Genomic DNA, 23,945 nt, shown 5'->3' on the forward strand with positions numbered 1-23,945 from the left:
GACTTCCCCTAGGAGATTAGAAACCCTGTCTAGTCACCAAACCCAAACAAAATAAAATGAACAAAAACAAAAAGAAAAATCACTTTGTGCCAAAAGAAAAAAAAAACAAAGATTCTAATGATATTTATCTGACAGTGTTATTGATTATCCTTTGCAGTTCATTATTTTCAAATGCTTGAATGGATATTCTGATTTATAATTAATTTCATAAAATACTTAAAATACCATTAATTATAAATTTTTGTAATAGATGTTTATATAGTTACTTCCTACTAAAACACACATATCAAGAATGACATTGCCATTGCTCTTTCAAGATGACCAATTCTATTCATACAGAAGTGTTCTGCTTTAACCTAGTGACTTATTTGAAAGTAAAATAAAACAAACTAGCTCGATTTATTTCATGGTAAGTCTGAGAAGTTCCTTTGCTTGCTTAATTAACTTCTTTGGACAATTCATTGTATAATCAGTTTCGCTCGTCAGAAACTTGTTTGATCTTGGTTTGGGGTCATTAATTTGGATCTGCCCTTGTCTTTAGATGAAAATATGGAAATTATTATAATCAGGCACCTTTTAAAGTTTTTCTCCTTCCTTCTACTTGTTTTCCTTAAAATGTAATTTTTAATGTGTTTCATTTAATTACAATCCAAACCACAAACATTTCATAGATAAAATTTTAAAAATAAAAACATAGTTTAGATCTTTAGTAACATGAAGCATTTTTTCTTTGATTTATACCTATTTTGTTGGTATTATAATCTTTTCTTGATTCGATGTCTGAAACTCAATGAATAGAAATACAGAGAAAGTGAGATCCAATATGCATTAGACAGCTCATCTCACAGATTTTGTTTATAATTAAATAAATGTTCTATACCAAAATAATGGGATTGAATCAGAACTTTCAATTGTCTGTATCAGAAAGTTCCAAATGAACCTGAAATTGAGGCAGATCAATTATATATATTAGTTGATTTATGAATAATTTTACTTTAAAAATGTGATTTTGCTAAAAATACCTTACAAAGCTCTTTATTGAGATTTATTTATATTTAAGAGATATACTCTTAAACAATTTGAAGTTAGCCTATGTAAAGTGAGCCTATAACATGAAACTTTATTTTCCACCTCTCCAAGTTGAAGGAAATAACACTTAAATTTAATTTTTTAAAAATTGCTTCTGTAGTTGTGTGTTAGATTCCTACAACTGCCATACCCTAAGCATGTTATTCTTGGTGACTTTTTCATTATTGTGAATTGTCTTGATCCAGATAGGCTATATTCAACTTGATACCACATTTTCACAGACCTTAAGCCATAATCAGTAATTATTCACTACATTAGCTTTGTTGTTGAAAAAATTTCACTAGTCGGAATATTTATCATTTATTGTTCCATTTTAATTTCTATCACTAATTTGAATGATAGTTCCAATTTACCTAGACCTTCTGTGTCTGCTCAATTGTATGTAAGAAGGGATGTGTTTAGCACTTGGAAATAAGTGGATCTTACATATTGAAATCAATAACAAAGTCCTAGTCTGTCATACAAGTCTTGTTTTAATAGATGACTTTTGTGTGGTCCTGCTGACTACATCTAATTGCCACATCTTAAAAGCTACGTAATTGCTACTCCACCATGAATGCATTAAAGTGTAAGGGTAAATGGTAAACATAGTTTAGGTAGTGGGCCAGTTACCAGTTAGTGGTTTTATGTGTCTATCTTCTGTCTATCTGTCTATCTATCGATCGACCTATCATCTATTTATCTATCTTTCTGTCTATAATCGTCTATCTTATTTGAGTAGAGTTGGGTATGAACCCAAATTGAGTGATTAAAGCTATGTGGAAGAGGAAAGATATAAGGGGACCATGCGTTTTTTATTAAAATAAATCTACTTTTTTTTCTTTTACCTCACTTTGACATGTTTTATTAAATGCTTTGAGTATATTAAGTGGGCTTGATATATTATATTCTTTACATTGTATAAGAGTTTTTACTGTAGCTTTCTCTATTGTTTGGAAAATATAGGAAGCAAATGTATTTGATTTATATATTTATATTAATATGGTTTCCTACCTAATTATTCTATTTATTGATCACAAAGTTCAGTTGATATTCACAAAAACTGCAAAATAATGAAGATATTTTATTCTTGAGAAACCATAATCATTTATCCATAGCCAGCCTTGTTTGAAGCTTTTTCACTTGTTAATAGTGAAATATGTTTGCGTTTGATTTACACTAAGAAGAGTTTTCACAATGTATTTTTGTTTTATAGCATTGACTCTTGACTATGTATAAGTTAAGAATTCAGTAGATAGTCATGCATTGCTTAATTGCAGGGATATATTAAGAGAAATGCCTTGTTAGGCTATCTCATTGTGCAAACATTATAGAGTTTACTTACACAAACCTAGATGTTATATACTACTACACAGCTATACCATGTGGTATAGCCTATTGCTTTTAGGTTACAAACCTGTAAAGCATGTTACTATACTAAATACTGTAGGCAACTGTAACACAATTGTAAGTATTTGTGTGTCTAAATATATCTAAACCTAGAACAGGTACGGTAAAATTATAGCATTATAATCTTGCAGGCCTACAATTCTGTATGTGATCAACCAATACGTTCTTGAGTGGTACATGATTGTAGTTATATATTATAAAGACGTGTGTGTTCATATAGATAGATAGATGCATTGTATGATGTATAGTTGAAGTTACAGAAGATAATGTCACAGATGCAATATTTTAAAAAATAGTTGCTAATAATTTACCAAAACAGAAAACATAATAGAGTTTCAAGAAGCAATATAAACCTACAAAGAATAAATGAAAAAAAATACCTGGTCACATTATGTTAAAACTGTTAAAAGCCAAAAACAAAGTAGATAAAGAAAAAGAGTTTTAAATGAACAAAAATAAGACTGCTTAATTTTCATGAAGAATAATGGAAGCTAGAAGACATATTATTAGGCATTTGAAAGAAAATGACCATCAACCTAAAATTTGTAAACTTCTGCATATATTCTTCAATAAAGTAAACAAAACAAAGACATTTCCAGGAAAACACTGCAAACATATTGTCAGGAGACATATCAGAAATGTATTATTGAAAACCCATTCTTCAGGTAGAATAACTAATGCCAGATGAAAACACAGAAACATAAGGTGAAGCAAATGGTATAGGAAAAAGTAAAATGTTCAAGTAAATTCAAAATAACAGTTATTGTATTATTTGGGGCTCTAAATATATAAGAAAACACATAAATTGTAGTGGAGGAATTCAGACAGAATGGGGATAAGTCTTGGCTTCAACTCACCCCACTAGAGCATTCCTTCATGTGTCCCCACTGATCACAAAACCCACAACACTGCCTCACTGATGCCATACCCACTAATAGTCATTCTATAAAGAATATAGCCATTCTATATCCCTGCAACTAAGCCATTCTATAAAGAAATAGCCATTCTGTATTGCTCTTTTGCGCTCTCATACTGTGTAACCATACCTTTTACTTTAAAAATTCCAGAAATGGCCTTAAGCAATTCAAATACCAAACCAAGATTGTCGGATGTCCCAGCCAGGGAAGGAATGCTGAACAATTGATTTACAGCCTTGTTGCCAAGGGCCAGACCACCAGGTGGCCCATCACTCAAGATACCATCACAACCAGATATGTGACCTGAATACCCTGTCCCTCACAAACTTGCCCATCCCAGCCTGTATTGCATACCCTACCTCTGATATCAATTCTGATGCTTTGCTTAATAGAAAATCCCTATTTAGTCCGGGCCCGGTGGCTAATACCTGTAATCCAGAACTTTGCGAGACTGTGGCCGGTGGATCGCTTGAACTCAGGAGTTCAAGACCAGCCTAGGCAATATAGCAAACCCTACCTCTACAAAAAAATACAAAAATTAGCAGGGCATGGTGGTGCTTGCCTGTAGTCCTAGATATTCAGGAGGCTGTAATGTGAGCATCCCTTGAGCCCAGGAGGACGAGGCTGCAGTGAGCCCTGTTCGTGCCACTGCACACACAAAAATACTCCCTACTGGCCTTTTTCACGGAGCCAGCTGGAAAATTCTTGCACTTCCATTTCCTCCCTTACCATCAAGCACAAGTCCTGAAATACAGCCTTGTCTGGGAAATCAGTTTGTCCTCATGTTAATTTCCATTACATGGAGATCCTAAGAGCCTGTGAGCCTGTAGCAGATTCTCTGGCCACTGCAGCAAGAACACCAGAGACATTTTCCTTCCCTAAAGGAGAGGCTTATGAGTCAGCAGGAGGCTTGGTGTGATGCCTTTCAGGCTGACACTGAATCTTAGATTCACTAGAGCTGGGACAAGTGAGTTTTCTTCCCGCCTTCTGAAGACTCTTTGCCATCTCCCGGACAAAGCTTTGCCTCCCTTCCTGTCCCTTATTTGTTATGTCTTTCTTTATCCTTCTTCTTTATTTCTTCTTGCCTTCCTCCGTTTTCATTAACTTCATTGTCTTTACCTGAATAGACATCCCGTGGGATTGAAACAGCTGATTGGTTCATCCTGAACAGAAATTTGTGTAAAATGAGTGGAAACAGCTAACTCCCAGGACTGATCGCCCCATGGTCTGATGGGAAACTCTGTTCATCTCCTATGTCTTCTAAGTACTTCTCCACTGGCCTTCCCTTCCCCACAAGGGAAGGGAAGGGAAGGGGAAGGGAAAGCTGTGGACTTTTCTGTTGTCTGCCTGTTTCAGCATGTGTACCTATGGACTCTGGGTGCTGTCTGTGTGAGGACAGAATTGACAGCACACGGGTGAGGCATTTGCATTGTTCAGGTCCCAATCAATTTTTTTCTTTTTGTAGGTTTAATTTAACATCTTATTTCCTCATGCAGCCTGTTGGGGGACATTTTTCAAAAATAAGAGTCTTTTGCTTATGGTTCTATGAAATAGAAAAGGATGATTTTCTTTTGTCATGTGGTTTGGCCCCCACAATGATGGCACGGTGAACAGGACCATCAAAACCCACTCTAAGCTGCGTGCAGTGGCTCATGCCCATAATCCCAGCACTTTGGGAAGCTGAGGTGGGCAGATCACCTGAGGTCAGGGGTTCGAGACCAGCCTGGCCAACATGGTGAAACCCCATCTGTACTGAAAATACAAAAATTAGCCAGGTATGGTGGTGGGTGCTTGTAGTCCCAGCTACTCGGGAGGCTGAGGCAGGAGAATCACTTGAATCCCAGAGGCAGAGGTTGCAGTGAGCCGAGATTGTGCCATTGCACTCCAGCCAGGGTGACAAGACCAAAATTCCATCTCAGAAACAAACAAAAAACCCCAAATCCCACTCTGCTCTTCTGAAAGCTGCAGAGAAAGAGAACCCCAAAACCTAGCATGTTAGCAAAGAGGTTAACATTTCTTACCAGTCAGGCTTCTGGCCTCTCAGTCTCTGTGCAAACCAGATGAGTAAACGATAAAAATTACTGTTTGTCTCCTCTGCAAGATTTCCATTAATGGGAAAAAGGATTTATGAGATTAGCCTTAGGCTGTATTGAATGAGTGTATTTTGTGCTATGAATTTGTCTTTCTGTGTCACTCTGTCATGGAGAGGGGTAAGAGAAAATAGAAAATAAGCCTAGGATACCTGTAAGCCAACTGGTTGAGCCAGCCCAACCCATTAGTTGGGCAAAAACTTTGCTGCAGTTCCCTGAAAGAAAAACTGGATAAAGTTTCCTTCTCGTCTTGTTTTATGTGCTTGAGAACTTGACTTGGTGGCCACGTGGAAGTACTGTCTCTTGGTCTTCACAATCCAAAGTATAGGAATTTTGGGGTTCATGTCAGGCAGTCAGCCTGAAAGGACACATGATAATGTCATGGCTAGCCTTAAAAATTCTCTTGAGCAGTCAAAGTCTATTGCAAGCTCAAAACTGCCTGCTCTAAATTGCCTCTGGAAAATCTAGTGACAACTGTCCTATGCTGTGATTCAGTGGCTAGGGCTTTCCCCTTTCATTATGGAGGTTTGGGTTCAATCCCTGGCTTAAGTGATGGCTGCTTTCTAGTTTGATATTTGTATGACCTTTGTCATTTATTGATTCTTTTCCTCTCCCTGAACTAATTCTGACTTCCTGACTTGAATTTTCCTTTTCTGAGCTACCTTTAGGGAGATTCTAAATCTTGTAAAAACAGTTTGCCACCTCTAAAAATACCTCATGCGCCAGTGGTGAAGTCATAACCTTATTTAAGGCTTATTAATTTGACATGGGAGGTTACCTTTGGTTAGAAAAAAAAAAAATTCAAAATCCAGAAATATCACCTGTTTGCCCTGGTTAAAATCTGGTAATAAAACATTTTAAAGAATTTTTCTTATGAGAGATCTGTGGTTAAAAGTCAACTTAATTAAGGCTGATATTTGGGCTACATGTGTACAGATACTGCTTTAAAGCCCCTGTTCTCCTTCTATAAAATCTTCTCAGTCTGGGGAATTCTGCCTAATTTTTTATTTATCCCTATCTGTCACTTTTTCCTCTTGTATCTAATCTTTTTGACTTTTAGGGGAGCCAGAAATTACTTTGAATTTTAAAAAAATTATCATAATGTGTAGTAGCTAAATGAGAGATATATTTGTTAAATGGCTAATAGCAGTTGCTTAAAGTGAGTGATTATTACTACAGGGTGATACTCCTTTTTTCTACATTTAAAGAATAAAAATACTGCTCTTAAGATACCTAAAAGATATGAAATGGGCTGATTACAGAAGAAGCTAAGTGGCATGCATTGTCTAGCAGCCTTGGAGAAATGTCCTTACATAAAATGCACCATGAAAATTCTGCACTGTCCAACAACAGTGTAGCATTTGTTGTCTCACAGCATTTCCTTCTTTGAGGGGACCCAGGATTCAGTGTAAAAATGAGATCTTTTATTTTGGGGGTGCTGTTCTGCCTTCTAGCTATGCCTTCCAATTAGGCCATAGTAACTGCATGCTTTCTTGGCCTTGTTTCTGAAAAGGCTTCACCCTAAAGCCGATAGTCAAATTTAAAAATTGACGTCTTTAAAGAAATCTCCACATATGAGGATGTGTGCTGTTCCTGGCCATCTCACCTGAACTTTTACTCACATTTTTTGGTTTAAGTAAAATATAAATTCTCAATCTTGTTTTACCTAAGAGTTGTGCCTTCAGAAATGCAAATTTGTAGTTGCCTAGCTGACAATTTTTTAACTCGGGGAAAGGGTAATTAAGAGAGTACATAGTCTAAAATTGAAAAAAAAAAATCTTAAAAACTGGCAAGGGAAGAATCTTATAACTCTACCAAATCTACTTCTGTCTGTTTTCTGTGTATTTATAGGTGTCGTGTATGTGATGTTTTACCATCAAAGAATATAAAAGATCTCTAATTAATTAGCTTAAAAAGAAGCACTTAAATAAAATATTTTGTCCAAAAAACAGAAACTTTAATGTCTTTTAGTTGACATAACTTTAGTAATCTCTGGTAAATAAAGACAGTATTAAAGACTGTTGGTAAATTGAAATGAAAATACCATCAAAATTTAAACATTTAGTATAAATTAGGCAGTTCAGACACTGTCTTGCTAAATGCTTTAAGGTTATAAACTGCTTCTGTAACTTTTGATAATTTTTCATCTTACCTTCTCAAGAGCCATTAGATTCTAGTATGGCCTGGGGACATGTGGAATGAGCCATGCCCCCTACCTATGTTGGAAACAGTCAGATATTATCTACAGTTCTGTCCTGTGTCCTAGCCTCTGCACCCGGTACGTAATTAAAATTGCTTCCCTCCTAGGTTTTTAGCTAAAATAAAAATTATGTGTTTTTGCTAAAATGTTATAAAGAGTCATGGGGAATATGAGTTTTTAAAGAGAAAATAATTTTATCTCATTTGGAGGTTTTCAGGATGTTTTAAGTTTCTTTTTTAAAAGAATAATATTGAAGGTTTAAGGAAGCCATAGAAGATTTATAAAAGATTAATCTTGTAAAAGAAGGTCTGTGTTTGAGCAAGTTGGCAAAAAGTTGAAGGGGATTATTCAGTTTTGCTATGGGGTGAACATTAATATACAAAGCAGACTAATGCTGGCCCAGAATCTGGGCCCTGATGCCTAAAAACAGGGTTCTTGTGAAGCATTAATCTACTTTTTTATAAAAAGTGTAAAGGGTTATATTAATTGTGAAATATTACCTCATGGTTAAGCTAATTAAAATTGGATATATTTATTTATTTTTAACAAGATTTTTGGGTAATATTAAAAATAATGAAAAAAATTTGTTTGTCTTTTAAACAAACTTCAGAAAAAAGAGAACAGAGAACAGACAGATTCAACTGGCCTCCTGCTGTCTTGATTGGGTCTTGTTGTTTGGAAAGCTTGGGTCTCTCCTTTATCAATGAGTAAATGTTTTTCATTTTTAATTTTTAAGTTACCATTTTGGCCAATTAAATGACTTATAGTAATCTGGAATTTTATTTTGTGATATCAAGTGTTTTAAAACTTTTAATGTTTGACAAACTTTCCAGTATGAAATTATTAGGTCTTTTTTCAAAGTCAGAAAAAGACATATTAGGTTTATTTGGTGGATTAAAACCATACAGAGGCTGGCGCCATGGCTCAGGCCTGTAATCCCAGCACTTTGGGAGGCTGGGTCCAGCAGATCACCCAAGGTCAGGAGTTCAAGACCAGCCTGACCAACATGGAGAAACCCTGCCTCTACTAAAAATACAAAATTAGCCAGGTCCGGTGGTGCATGTCTGTAATCCCAGCTACTTGGGAGGCTGAGGCAGGAGAATCGCTTGAACCCAGGAGGCAGAGGTTGTGGTGAGCCGAGATTCTGCCATTGCACTCCAGACTGGGCAACAAGAGCAAAACTCTGTCTCAAAAAAAAAAAAAAAAAAAAATACAGAAAACATTGTAAAATATAGTATGGTGTTTAACTGTCTTTAGATTATACTTATATAAATATGTTACAATACATATTCCAAAATTATACTAGATTTTTATAATTCTGATAAGTCTCAGTATATCTTAATTATAATTGTTTTGTTAAATTATTGTGTGCCACAGAGATGACCAGATTTTCTTGATGATTTGGTCTTTAATTATGGCTGTCCTGACTTTTGTCATCCACAGGCAATTGTTGTTTTGTTTTGATCTTTTCAAAAGGCAATGTATAATGTGTGTTAGCACTCAAACAGGTACTGTTGAATACAGGTCCCTGATAACTTCAGAGATTGTTACATTAGAATAGAAGGAAGAGCTTCCAAGACTATCTCAGAAAGTTCATGTATTCTTAAATATCAAGCAGAGCAGGAGTAAATTGCATGAACTAAACCAATAGAAGATTGATATAATATTTTTATGACTTTTTTCTTAAAACGTTATTGATTCTGTTTCTTTTCAGAATAAAGAAAATGTTTGCCTTTTAAATTATTTACAGCTTTTAAAAATGGAGTAAAATACTCCCATAAGCAAAATTTGGAGCATGTTTCCTTCTCTCTACCTGATTTATCCAGAATGGTAAAACTATTTGTGAGTATTCTTAAATTATGGCAATATAGTTGTTTGCATAAATGCAAAAATAGTATGTTTTATTTTGTAACAGGACACAGATCTTTTACTAAGGCTTTGACTGAAATGGCATGCTTTCAGACTGCTTTGAAAAAATTGAGGTTGACTTATAAATCTAATAAAAGCCTCTTGGAGAAACTGGCCTCATACCTTGTCTACACAGTCCTGTACAGAATTTCTGACCTGTGACAAGTAAAGAATGCCACTTCCTGACAGACCAAGGAGCCCCAGGTTATCTTGGGATGTCATGGGGAGAGAAATTCGCCTAATTTATACACATATTTAGAGATACAGATAAATCTGTGGCTGGGCTCAGGCCTTATAAAGTCTAATCTTTATAAAGGTTCCTTAGGAAGCAATGTTCCAGCAAAGACAATTAAAAAAAAAAAAACATAGAGAGAAAGGCTATATGGAAAATAATTATTGCTGCTGCAATTTTTACAAATAATGAGACTAAGTATAATAAGACTATAACTTACTTTCCAAATAAATTGGTTCTACCATGATTTGTCTTTGATAAAAATGAGAGACTGGATAAAGACTGTACTACATCTGTTATTAGAGTCTAGTGTTTCCCATTGTTTCTTAATGTTTTATATTATTTACTAACTGGATCATGAAATTTTTCCAGGTTACAAGTATTCCATTTTTCTCACTTAATGAAATTGCTCCTATCATTTTCCTGAGGCTCTGCAAGCTGAACTTATTCTTTATAATAGAGACGAGAAAAACATGGACATTGTCATCACCTTCCTCTTCTATAACTAAAGATGCTTTCAATCTAACTTCTAAATATATCCAACATTCTAAATATGTCCACCATTAACATTTGTTTTTCATCTGTCCCCATAGAAATGCCTCTTATTAAAACTCTTAGCTTCATATTGCAGGCAACAGGAGTCTGGTTTTCCAGCCTATTCACTTAGCTTCCAAATAGAATCTGATCTGTTCCTTTTTTTTTAATTTTTGAGATGAAATTTTCACTCTTGTTGCCCAGGCTAGAGTGCAATGGTGCGATCTTGGCTCACAGCAACTTCTGCCTCCTGGGTTCAAGTGATTCCACTGCCTCAGCCTCCCGAGTAGCTAGGATTGCAGGCATGCGCCACCATGGCAGGCTAATTTTGTATTTTTAGTAGAAACATATTGGTCAGGCTGGTCTTGAACTCCCGACCTCAGGTGATCCGCCCACCTTTGCCTCCCAAAATGCTGGTATTATAGGCATGAGCCACCGCGCCCAGCCTGATTGCTTCTAATATGCATTGTTAAACTGAGCTTAAATATTTTATTAATTATTTCTGGGTGTTATTCAATTTTTAAAATAATTATTTTTTATATTCAACAGAGGTGCAGATGATTGAAGTTTGTCTTTCAGGCTTCAATACGTTACATCAAGCTGATGGTGATGTAGGGACTCCAACCCCTTCCATCCTAGGAGGAATGAAGTTCCTATAAAACATTCAATCAGTCAACAAGATATTTTTTTGTGTGACCTCCAAAATTAGGTGGGATGACCATCCTGGCCAGCAGGAAGCAGCTGTGAAAGACAAGACCACTGTCTTTTCTCTTTAAGAATGAGGGACGGCCGGACTCAGTGGCACACACCTGTAATCCCAACACTTTGGGAGACTGAGGCAGGCAGATCACCTGAGGTCAGGAGTTCAAGACCAGACTGGCCAACATGGCAAAACCCCGTCTCTACTAAAAATACAAAAATTAGCCAGGCATGGTGGTGCACGTCTGTAACTGTAGCTACTTGGGAGGATGAGGCACAAGAATCACTCGAACCCAGGAGGCAGAGGTTGCAGTGAGCCAAGATTGCGCCACTGCACACCAGCCTGGGTGACAGAACAAGACTCCATTTAACAAAGAAAAAAATAATAAGGAGGATAAAATCTCCCAGGGGTGAATGAGGAGGAGAAAGATTAGGGACAGGGCTTAGCTTCAGTTCACCCCCACTAGAACATTCTTTCATGCACTCCTACTGATCACAAAACTCACATCACTACCTCACTGATTCCGTATCTGCTAATAGTCATGCAAAGAAAGTAGTCATTATGTATGGTTCTTCTCTGCTCTCATGTTTAAATATGGCTTTTACTTAAAGAATTCCAGAAACTGGCTTTAGGCAATTCAAATATCAAATCAAGATTGTGAAATGTTCTAACAAGGGAAGGAATGCTGAGTAATTGATTTACAGCCTTTTTGCCACAGGCCAAACAACCGGGTGGCCCATTACTAATATAACTATAGTTATATCACTCAATTTAACTATCACAACCAGATATGGTGACCTGCATACCCCACGCCTCATGTCTTTTGCCCAACCCAGCCTGTATACCCTATCCCTGATGTTAAATTCCATACTTTCACTAGGGCTGTTTTTGGGGAGCCAGCTGGAAAATTCTTGCACCTCTGGGTTTTTCCTTGCACTCAAGCACAAGCCCCAAAATAGAGCCTTGTCTGGGAAATCTATTTGGCCTTGTGTCAATTTCCATTACATAGGGAGCCAAACAGCCTGTGATCCATATCAGAATGTGAGTTAATGTACTTGAAGATTCTTGCATTTCTCTGAAAAGCATAAAGTTATTCATTTTTATAAGATTTTAGTAAGTGTAGGATGTACATTTTAATCTCTAGCATAGTCACTTAATGAATTGTAAAGAGAATGTATAACTAAGAAAAATAAAATGAAATAATAAAAATATAATATAAAAGAAAATAAGAAACAAGAACAACAACTTAAAGTATAGCGAGACAGATCAAAATAAAAGAAAATATTCAAAGGAAGATGCTAGATGTGAATCGCAAATGTCAGTAATTACTTTGAAAAAGAATAGATCTTTTTTTAGTTTATTCACACTGCTATACCAAAGCATCATAAACTAGATAGCTTATAAAGCACCAGAATTTTATTTATCACATTTCTGTAGGCTGAGAAATCCATGATCCAGGTGCAGGGAGATTCCGTGTCTGGTTGCGGGCCCATTGACTGGTTCATAGGAGTGGGCCTTGTCAATGTTTGTGTCAGGGCACTAATCCTACTCATGAGGGCTCCACCCACATGACCTCATCACCTTCCAAAAGACTTCACCACTGAATACCATGGCCTTATGGGATAGAATTTCAACCCCTAAAGGGTTGAATTTGGGGGATACAAAAACATTCTGACCATAGCGGGTCACATACTACAGTTTTTAAAAATGTCAGATAAGATGAAAACAAAATTCAACTATATGATGCGTCAAAGAAACACTTTATATAGAAAGACAGAGAATATAATATAAAAAAGTTATAGAAACACTAACAAAAGAAATGTTACTTAGCTGTTATAATATTAAACATAATAGATTTTCTGAAAAGTGCAATTAGATAAAAGTGGATTATTTCAAAATAATAAAATGGTCATTTTAGAAATATATGTACATGATAGTATGACTACAACATATATAAAGGAAACACTGAGAGAATTAGAAGACATAACACAAACCTACAATCAGATCAATAGTGTTTATAATTTCAATATAATTATCAATACATCCAATAAATACAAATTTGCCAAAGAAATTAGGCAAAAAAAATGTCAACAGAGTTGTAGTATTTTAAGTCTAAGGGAAACTAAAAAAAAAAAAAAGTACTTGCAAATAAGCAAAACCAAGCACAAGTTACCAATATTAAGATTGTAAAAGAGAGCATCATATTCAGCATCTTAGGCACTAAAAAATAAAATTGAATCTGTAAATCTCACTTAAAAAAATTCCAATTCTTTACTTTTTAATCAAACAAAAGTTTAATGCATATAACGATACTAAATATTTTTAAAAGATCATCATTCCCTTTTTGCCAAAACCAGTCAGGTACATCCAGAGGAATATCACTGGCTATTAGTTGTGATGTGCATAGGTGCAAAAATAGTAAAGAAATCTCAGTATTCTTAATCTAGACAATGGATAAAAATGGTAATGTAATGCTCATTTTATGGTTGATTGTAAGAATAAAAGTTGATTTAGCAACTAAAAATTCAACAATTTAATATAATTTGCACTGTTAACAGGGTAAAAGAGACATAGTATATAACATTGAAAATAATTTGATAAAATATGCCATTATTTCATGGGAAAATTTTTTTCACAAAAAAGGAATAGAAGAAAACACTCAATGTAGTAAAGAGTATGAAAAAATTATTTTACAGCAAATACCACCCTTTTCAGTGAAATAAAAACACTTTCCCTTTTAGTTCAGAAGTGGGGAATAATGCCTACTCCTATTTAATACTTTATTGTAAACAGAAATGTCGGCTGGGCAGGGTGGCTCACGCCTGTAATCCCAGCACTTTGGGAGGCCGAGGTGGGCGGATCACGAGGTCAGGAGATCGAGACCATTCTGGCTAACACAGTGAAACCCCATCTCTACTAAAAAAATACAAAAAATTAGCCAGGCATGGTGGCACGTGCCTGTAGTTCCAGCTACTCAGGAGGCTGAGGCAGGAGAATTGCTTGAACCCGGGAGGCGGAGGCTGCAGCAAGCCGAGATCACGCCACCACTGCACTCCAGCCTGGGCAACAGAGGGAGACTCCATCTCAAAACAAACAAACAAACAAATAAACAAAATAGAAATGTCTCCTCAGTAATGCACTACTGAGAAATTGATATGTCACTTAGGACTCTTTTCTTGTTTGCAAACTTAATTAACCAGGAATCAGAATAACTGTCTCACTATCCCTGTTGGAGCAGAAAAGATCTAATTTTAGTTTTCTTGTGCCTTTTCAGGAGTATGATGCTGGAATTGGTGAAGCTGAACTAGAAGGAGTAAATATCTTCACTTTAACAAAATAAAATAGCTTCTACTTTCTTTATGATTATTATATCATACTATAAGCATTATTTTAACTTAATTCAGTAATCCTTATATTTCAAAAATAAATCTTATTTAATAATATAATTATTCATAATTATAACAAATGTTTAAATTAATGTATAGATTTGAGGCTGTTAAGGTCATGATGACAATTTTATCCTATACATTTTACAGCAAGTAAATATCCATATAGGCAGGAAAACAATATTAAATCTATCAAAGCATGTGGTTCCTTTATAGAATCATAAACATCAAGTTTTATCGTGATTTAGTTGAGGCTAGTTTATGAGGCAAATAAATACTTGTATTTTTTAAATTTAAATTTTGCTAATTAATTAATCATAATTTATTGGTTATAGTATTTTTGCTGAGAAATTATAATTGTACATACTTATGAAGTACAATGTGCTGTCTTAAGCATGCATTAATGTTGCTTTTAAATTTCACCTATTAAACAGTTTTTGAAATAGAGTAAAATTGGAATAAGCAAAACATATTTTCTGATTTTGTTCATGTCTCTAAAGACCCCTTTTACACAAAATTATAACTAAAAATATGTTCTTATTTCATGTTACAGTCATCAATTGCCTAGATTAGAAGAAAAAATTTTACATCAAAAGAATTTAACTCCCAAATAACAGAGAATGAACAAAACTCTGTTTTGTACCAGGGTGTTTAATAAAAAATTTCTACTTCAATGAACCCATATTCAAAGTTTATAAATATCTATACCATTAAATTTGAACGTTTTTCTGATTAGAACAATAAACATATAAATTAACTTATAGAACTAATAAAGAAGATATTTGATATGGCTTGGATCTGCATGCCCACCAAATCCCATGTCAAATTGTATCCCCAGTTTTGGAGGTGGGGTCTGGTCGGAGGTAATTGGATTGCTGGGGAGGAGTTACCCCTTGGCACTGTTCTGAGTTCTTGTGAGATCTGGTTGTTCAAAAGTGTGTGACACCTTCCTCTACTCTCTCTTCCTCCTGCTCTGGCCATGTGAGGTATTCTCTCTCTCTTTGCCTTTCATCATGATTGTAGGTTTCTTGAAGCCTCCCCAGAAGCTAAGTTGATGCTGCCTTGCTTAATGTTCAGCCTGAAGAACTGTGAGCCAATTAAACCAGTTTTCTTTATAAATTATGCAGTCTCAGGTACTTATAGCAATATGAGAATGGACTAAGAAAATTGGTACCGAGCAGAACGGCATTGCTATAAAGATAACCTGACAATGTGGAAGCAACTTTGGAACTGGTTGATAGGCAGAGGTTGGAAGACTGTGGAGGGCTCAGAAGAAGACAGGAAGATGAGGGAAAATTTGGAACTTCCTAGACCCTTGTTAAATTGCTGTGACCAAAATGCTGTCAGTGATATGGACAATGAAATCCAGACTGAGGTGGTCTCAAATGGAGATCAGGAACTTAATGGGAACTGGATAAAAGGTCATTTTGATATCCATTAGCAAAGAAGTTGGAGGCATTGTGCCCCTTCCCTAGAGATCTGTGGAACTGTGAACATGAGAGTGATAATTTAGGGTATCTGGTGGAAGAAATTTTTGAGCAGCAAAGCATTCAAGATGTAGCCTGGCTGCTTTTAACAACCTCTGCTTATATGCATGAGCAAAGAAATGACCTGAAACTGGAACTTACGTAGAAAAGGGAAGCAGAGCATAAAAGGTTGGAAAATTTGCAGCCAGGCCATGTGGTAGAAAAGAAAAGCCAATTTTCAGGGGAGGAATTCAAGTAGGTTGCATAAATTTGCATAACTAAAAGGAAGGCAAATGCTATTAGCCAAGATAGTAGGAAAAAGGCCTTGAAAGCATTTCGGAGACCTTCTCATTACAGATTCCTCCCATCACAGGCCCTGAGGCCTAGGAGAGAAGAATGGTTTTGTGGAACAGGCCCAGGGCTCTGCTGCTCAGGGTAGCCTCAGGACACTGCTTCCTACATCCCAGCCACTCCAGCTCCAGCCATGATTCAAACGGGCCCAGCTACAGCTCAGTCCACTGCTTCAGAGAGTACAAGCCATAAGCCTTGGTGGCTTTTACATGGCGTCGAACCTGTAGGTGCACAAAGTGGAAGCACTGAGGCTTGGCAGTTTTTGCCTAGATTTCAGAGAATGGTTGGAAAAGCCTGGATACCCAACAAGAAGTTTGCTGCAGGGGCAGAGCCCTCATGGAGAACCTCTACCAAGGCAGTGTGGAAGGGAAATGTGGGGTTGGAGCACCCACACAGAGACCCCACCTAAGCACTGAACAGTAGCATATGACACCAGGCTAAATTCCTGGAGATTCCCTTAGGAATCTTAACTCTTCATGCCCTGGTTTTGTTCTTAGCCTTATGTTCCATCTTTTTACTTCCCAGCCCTGAAAAACTGAACCAAACTTACGTATTATCTCTCTTAGCAATTGACTTTTTAAATGGCTTCTCAGCTTCTCTAACTGCATCAAATGTTAATGAGAAAATGCCTCAGGAAGAGATGAATGACATAAAAGTTTTGGCTCACTTGTTGACTTTCTTTTCCCTCTAGGATATTGGCTCTCTAAGGTCCATCTGGCTTAGCAGATCTGCAGTGCCTACAGATATTTTATTTTGTAATTTATTCAGGTCTTCTAGATGTTTCAGCAGGAACATTGGTGTGCTAGTATACTATAGCTGGAAGTAAAATTCAAAGTAACTTTAAAAATTTCTATAATATCAGTGATATTCATCAGCCTGAGTAATATAATATAGTTGCCCAATAATGTATACATTCTTCTTTTCTGAGACTTAAGAGAAAAACACATGAAATATTAAATATATTATGTATGATTATATTATAACAGTCTGAAAGTAGTTTGTATTAGCTTATCTGATTGCTGTAACAAAGTTTCACTAATTAAGTAGCATAAATCAATTTAAATTTATTATCTTACTGTTCTACAGGTCAAAAGTCTGATATAGGTCTCAAAGGGTTAAAATCTTTGTGGCAGCATAGTTGCATTTATTTCAAGAAACTCAAGGGTAAATTTATTCCCTTACTAGTTTCTAGAAGATACCTGCATTCCTTGGATCTTGGCCAGCTTTCTCCATCTTCAAAGCTAGCAGCACTAGGTCGAGTTCCTATACGGCCATCTCTCTGGATCTTTCCAGCAGGAAGAGGCTTTCTACTTTCTAGAACTCATGAAATTAAATTGAGCCTATTCAGATAATTCAGTATAATCTTTTCGTCTCAAAATTATTAACCTTTATTCATTCTGCAAAACCTCCTTTTCCATGGAGGCACAGGTGCTGGAGATTAGGACTTGGCATCTTTAAGGACTGATCTGCTTAACACGTAGTTAAATAAGTAGAGAATTTTTCCTGCACTAATAATAGAAGCAAAGGCAAGAACCTTCCAATGGGACTGAATTCAAGTGATGACATGTGACTGTGGCATTTTTCTTTTCTATTGTGGTTTTGAAAATGCTCTGAGACCTAACTAAATCATTTATTTATTTCCATAGAACTTTTAATAGCCACCTACTGCTATCAGTCACTCTTCAAAAGTTTAGTAACTCAAGGAGAAAAATAAACAAATATTAGAGTGTCCTGTCCTTGCATCAATAAGTTGCCACCATGCAATATGACATAACATAGCAGTGGAAGCCTTTTTTATAACTCCAGACATTCAGGGATTATGAAAGGTTTGTTTACCACTGTATAATCTGCACAGATTGCAGTTGCTGAGAACTTACTTTTCAAAAAAATTTCTAAAAGATAAATAATTGTTTCTATTAGTATTACTTTCATATTGAAGTGGGAGCATCATATTTTCTCATTGTTTCTATATAGAAAATAGGACTAATGGTTTAACTTAAATAGTGAATTTCTAATTAATATTTATGCCACTATGCAATATGATATAGCATACCAGTGGAAGCATTTTCTAGAACTCCAGACATTCAGGGATTATGAATGTAATCCCAGCACTTCGGGAGGCCAAGACGGGAGGATCACTTGAGGTCAGGAGTTTCAGATCAGCCTAGCCAACATGGTGAAAACATTTAATGTTTTATTTCAATTGTAATTGTTATTTTGTATTAACCTGCTATATAATTGTAGTTAAGTCAATCAAAGAGAGCTAAACAATTTCTTTTAAGAAAGTGAAATCACATGCTCTTCCATCACCATTTTCACACATTTTAGCTGTTTCTGTTCCCAGCCAAACTCTTAACAAAATATAAGAGTGGTGAAAAATATTTAAACAAGTAAAGTCTCAAAAAGCATATTCCCAATGCATCTTATTTGAGGAAGAAAATTGAAGATGTAACAAAATTAAAAAACAGAAAAGAAGCAGACCTGGGATCTATGGATCAAGTATACAACATAGAATGTAAAAAGAAAAAAGATCTCCTGTATGCCAGCACATACTTTAAAATAATATTAGTAAACTGATTTCTGTTGACTCTTAAATTTTGGAAATTATCGATTAACTTTATATTATGGTAAATACAAATTTTTAATAAACTATCATTTTAAATCGTCTGAATTTTGACTCATCATTATTGTTTTCTACATTTCATTGGCTATTGAGAACTTTAATGCTATTTTATTCCTACTAGTTTTATGTTCGTTGTATTTTCCAGTGGATACTTTTTATTAAGAAGGTGCTTTGACATTATATGAAGATATTTATCTCACTGTGGTTGTGTTTTTAATTAATTGTGCTACACATCCAGAGGGCAATTTTTTATGGAACAAAGTGCCAGAAACTGCCGTTTACACTTTTGTTTATTGAATAATTTGTCTTCTGTAATTTTTCTTCATTTATCATTCTGAAACTTTTATTAGGTTAAATGTTGATCATATGAATTAACCATTTAATTTTATACAATTTTGTCCTTATTTTCCATATTTGTTTATTTTTTTTCTACTGTCTTGGAATATTTTAAAAATTTACCTACCGAACCAGCAATATTATTTGTTTATCGAAGGTATTCCTTGTATTCTGATTTTTGTTTTTTGCAGGAAGTCTCTTATTCTTGTTTCATGAGTACAATTTATTCTATTATCTTTCTTAATATAGTTACTTTGAATTGTTCTTTAGCGTCTTCACTTCTGTTTCCAATAAATTACCTTTTTAAATTTGTGTGTGTTAGTTTCCAGTGTCACTCTTTTATATTGGGAGATTCCCTCAAAATTTGGGTGATGCTTTGTTATCCTTTTGTATTTAATAGTCCCTAAAACTTTTACTAGAAATTGTCTAAGCGTGTATGATACTTTCAATGAATAAAATTTACTGAAGGGAGAGACATTTGGTTTCTCAGAGAATCTCCCTATACCATTATTTTTAGGCAGTTTCTCCATATGATACAGTTTCTCTTAAGTAAAATCTCAGCCAAATTCTTACCGGGAAAATTTTGTCTGTCAGTTCTATGGTGCTGGAAAGGTGAAGAGAGTTTGGGAGTCTTTACATTCATTAATGCCTGATACCAGTATTAATTCAAATGTGCATGATGTTGCTAAATCTGGAGTCTGGAGTTTAATGTCTCAGATAATAGACTTTCTGAAAATTGTGCTCCTGGAAGGAGCAGATTGGCTGCTGGGATGAGGAACGCCACATAAAATTACCCTTTGAAACAGAGTTTTAACCTAGTCCCCCTATTTTCATTTTCTTATTTCATCAAACCTACTAGATTACACAATGGAAACAAGTGCCAATCCTTTCTATGATACTACTGTTGTATTTTCTCATTTACCATTCTTTTCTGCTTATTTAGGAGCCTCAATTTTTTGGCTCAGTTTTTGTTAGAAAACAAGTGATTAAAATATACTTAAACCTTATACATCGTCATTTTTTGGTGACAAGTTTTATCTGAAGATAAGAGGTTTTGTTTGTGATTTAACTTCCAATTCTGGTTGATTTTAAGAATAATAATGGGGCAGGGAATTCTTTATTTCATCATGTTGAAACCACATTTTCCAAAATTACTTCCAAGAGCAAATATATGATGATCTTGACAGGAAGATTATTTAGAACAATATTCATTTAACCAATTTTGAAGTTAAATATTTATTTCTTATTTCTGTTTCCTATTTAGTTTTGTATGTATTATCTAGTGGAAAATTTCTCACAGTGAGTTAAAAATTCATTTCAATGTGTGTTGGAAGAGGTTAGCAACAAACTTTCAGTCTTATTTACTTGCCAGAATTTAATTTGGTTTAAAACTTTGAAATGTATTTAAATTTTAATAAATTTATTTCAATAAATTTCTATCATATTCTCCATTTTCAGTAGTATAAAAATTCACAATCTTATCCTCTTTTGCTGTTGGTTCCTCATGTGCACTAATAGAGCTTTTCAATATTTTAAGAGCCCAAACAAATATTATTGAAAAAAAGCAGTTTTCTAACCTTCTGTACTGTTCCATTTAAGAGGCCACTCACATTATTGTATACTACAAAAACTTAACCCAAAATATTTTAGTTATTATGTAAAGGAGATATGTATACTAGAAATACAGGAAAACATCCAGTTAGATATCTGATTGTTATTACTATTGCTTTCATTAATTTGTGCGTATGTGTTTCCTTTTATTTTTAGTTGACACATAATAGTTGTACATATTTATAGAATGCAGAATGATATTCCAACACATGCATACAATGTGTAATAATAAAATCATTGATAAATTGATATTTATTCATAAATTTAAAAAATGATAAAATCATTTTTTGGTAGAGAATTCTGTAGAAAAAGTTCAATTGGTCAAGTGTCAATTTTAAGTCCAGAATTTCTTTGTTAGATTTCTGCCTTGATGATCTAACACTGTCAGTAGGGTGTTGAAATCCTCCACTATTGTGGTGTGGCTAAGTTTTTTAGGTCTAGAAGTACTTGTTTTATGAATTTGGGTGTCCAATGTTGAGTGTACATATATTTAGGATAATTAATTTTTTTTGGAATTGACCCTTTATCATAATGTAATGATTTTATTAGTCAATTTTTTACTATTGTTAGCTTAAAGTCTATTTTATCTGATACAAGAATCACAACCCCTGCTGTTTTTTAAAACTTTTCAATTTGTGTGCTAGATCTTTCTCCATTCCTTCACTTTGAGCCTATGGGTGACATACATGTTAGATGTGACTCTTAAAGACAGCAGATGAATGGGTCTTGTTTTTATTTTTTTCTTCTTCTTTAATGCAACTTGCCACTCTCTGTCTTTAATGTGAGATATTTGGATAGTTTGCATTTAAGATTAATATTAATCTGTGAGACTTTGTTCCTTTTATGGTATTGTTAGCTGGTTGCTTTGTAGTCTTGATTGTGTAATTGCTTTATAGGGTCTGTGGGCTATATACTTACATATGTTTTTGTTGTAGTAGGTATAATTTTTTGTTGTTTCCATGTTTAGAAATCCCCTAACTATCTCCTGTAACACTGGTCTAGTGTTAAGAAATTTCCTTAGAAATGGCTTGGAATGCTAAAAAAAAAAAAAAAGACTCCCAATTTCTTCTGGCTTGTAAGATTTCTACTAAGAATTCTGCTATTAGCCTGTCTGGGTTCCCTTTATAGGTGATATGATCCTTGTCTCTAGCTGCCTTTAAGTTTTTTTCTTTCACATTGATCTTGGAAAGTCTGATGACTGTGTGCCTTGGAATGATCATCTTGTATCTCACAAAGTTTCTCTGAATTTCTTGTATTTACGTGTCTGTCTCTCTAGCTAGATTGGGAAAATTTTCATGGATTATATGCTCAAATATGTTCTAAATTGCTTACTTTTTCTTCTGTTTCAGCCCTGCCAATGAGTCATAGGTTTGGTTGCTTTCTATAATCCTGTATTCTCAGAGGGTTTGTTCCTTTTTAATATTTCAATATTTTTTGCTTTATTTTTGTCTGACTGGATTGATTAGAAAGACCAGCCTTTGAGATCTGCAACTCTACCCACTGCTTGGTCATCTGTTGTTAAAGCTTCCAATTAAATTTTGAAGTTCTGATAGTGAACTTTTCAATACTAGAAGTTCGGTTTGGTTCTTTCTTAATATGACTGTGTCGTCTTTCAAATCTTACATCATTTTTCTGGGGTTGGTTTTCAACTTTCCCCTGAATCTCATCAAGCTTCCTTGCCATCCAGATTCTGAATTCTATGTCTATCGTTTCAGACATCTGTCTGGTCAGCATTCATTGGTAGGAAGCTAGTGTGATCTTTTGGAGGTAATAATACACTCTGACTTTTTGAATTGCTGGAGGAGTTCTTCTGATTCTTTCTCACCTGAGGGAGCTGGCATTTCTTTTTCTTTGAATTTGCTGTCATTTGGATGTGGCTTTTTGTCTTTATATTCTTCTTTCACTTGAGGGTTTGACTATGGTGACTGTTGTGTGTAATCAATTGGCTTCATATCTGGGTGGTTTGAGAGGGCCAAAGTTCTGTATGTGTTCAGTAGTTATAGATTGTTTCCTGATGTGAGTTTCAGAGGTATTGCTTGTTGGGGGAATATATTTTTCTTTGGTGGTATAATTCAATCTGTAGTCTACCAAATGGTATTTAAGAGTAAGGGCTGGTAGATAGGCTTTTACTCAGCCATATGCCTCTTATGAATTTCACTGCATATACAGCAGTGCTCTGGGGAGGGGAGGCAGAGGGTGAAAGTAGTCTGCCTCCCAGGTTTATTCTTGATGGTATCTCCTTCAACTACTGACACCACACCCATGTTTTCTTTGTCCTAAGGGGAGGATTCGAACACTGCACTTCCCCTTTCCTTAAGGGCCGTCCAAGCCAAGGGTTAGGTCACTTGGAGACCCCTAACTCCCTGTGTATCCACAAGTTTTCTGTGCTCGAGGGAGTCAGAATGGGTTGTGGAGTGTGTCTGCTAGTGGGTGGTGCAGTGGGTCAAGGGCCGTCGATCCCCAAGCAACTGGGACGGTGCCTATGGCCCGGAGTTTTTGGCTTGTCAGATTGCTGCCAGGCACACCCAGCTTATGCTCCTCCCACCCAGTGGGTCTTCCTCCAGTATCTACCACAAGAGGAAGCTCGACTTTCTGGGCTTGTCCCAAAATGTCTGAAGCAGATTGTTGAGCCATCCTCGATATTCCAGACCATGGGTTTCCCTGGGAAAGAAGCTGTGGCTGGCTACCAGGCTACACTTTTCCCAGACCAATCTTGCATAGTGAGGGATGACTAGCTCCCACACCAGTACACGAACCTACAGCACAATCTTCTAAGAGTGGAGGCTCCTCCCCTGCCCGAGCTCAGGGCACAGATCTAAGTTCAATACTCTTGGGAGGTGTGCTTGAATCCTGGGGAGTTGGGAATGGGACTGAAGATTTCTCCTCTGACCTGTTAGGTCAAGCACTGGCTGTGCTGTTGGCGCCATACTGCTCTCACGCCACCAGCAAAACACTCAGGAAGGAAGTGTAGGCTGTGCTGCAGGCACTCTGCCATGGAAGAAATCAGGCAAGCAGTCTTGGGAGTGGCTGGTAGGTGAAGAGACACATGAGTTGAATGTGCTGTGGTCCTGTGGGAATAACAGCCCTGCTCTCTCTCAGTCTGCCACACAGCA

This window comes from Symphalangus syndactylus, chromosome 15 (assembly GCF_028878055.3).
Source record: "Symphalangus syndactylus isolate Jambi chromosome 15, NHGRI_mSymSyn1-v2.1_pri, whole genome shotgun sequence".
Taxonomy (NCBI): domain Eukaryota; kingdom Metazoa; phylum Chordata; class Mammalia; order Primates; family Hylobatidae; genus Symphalangus; species Symphalangus syndactylus.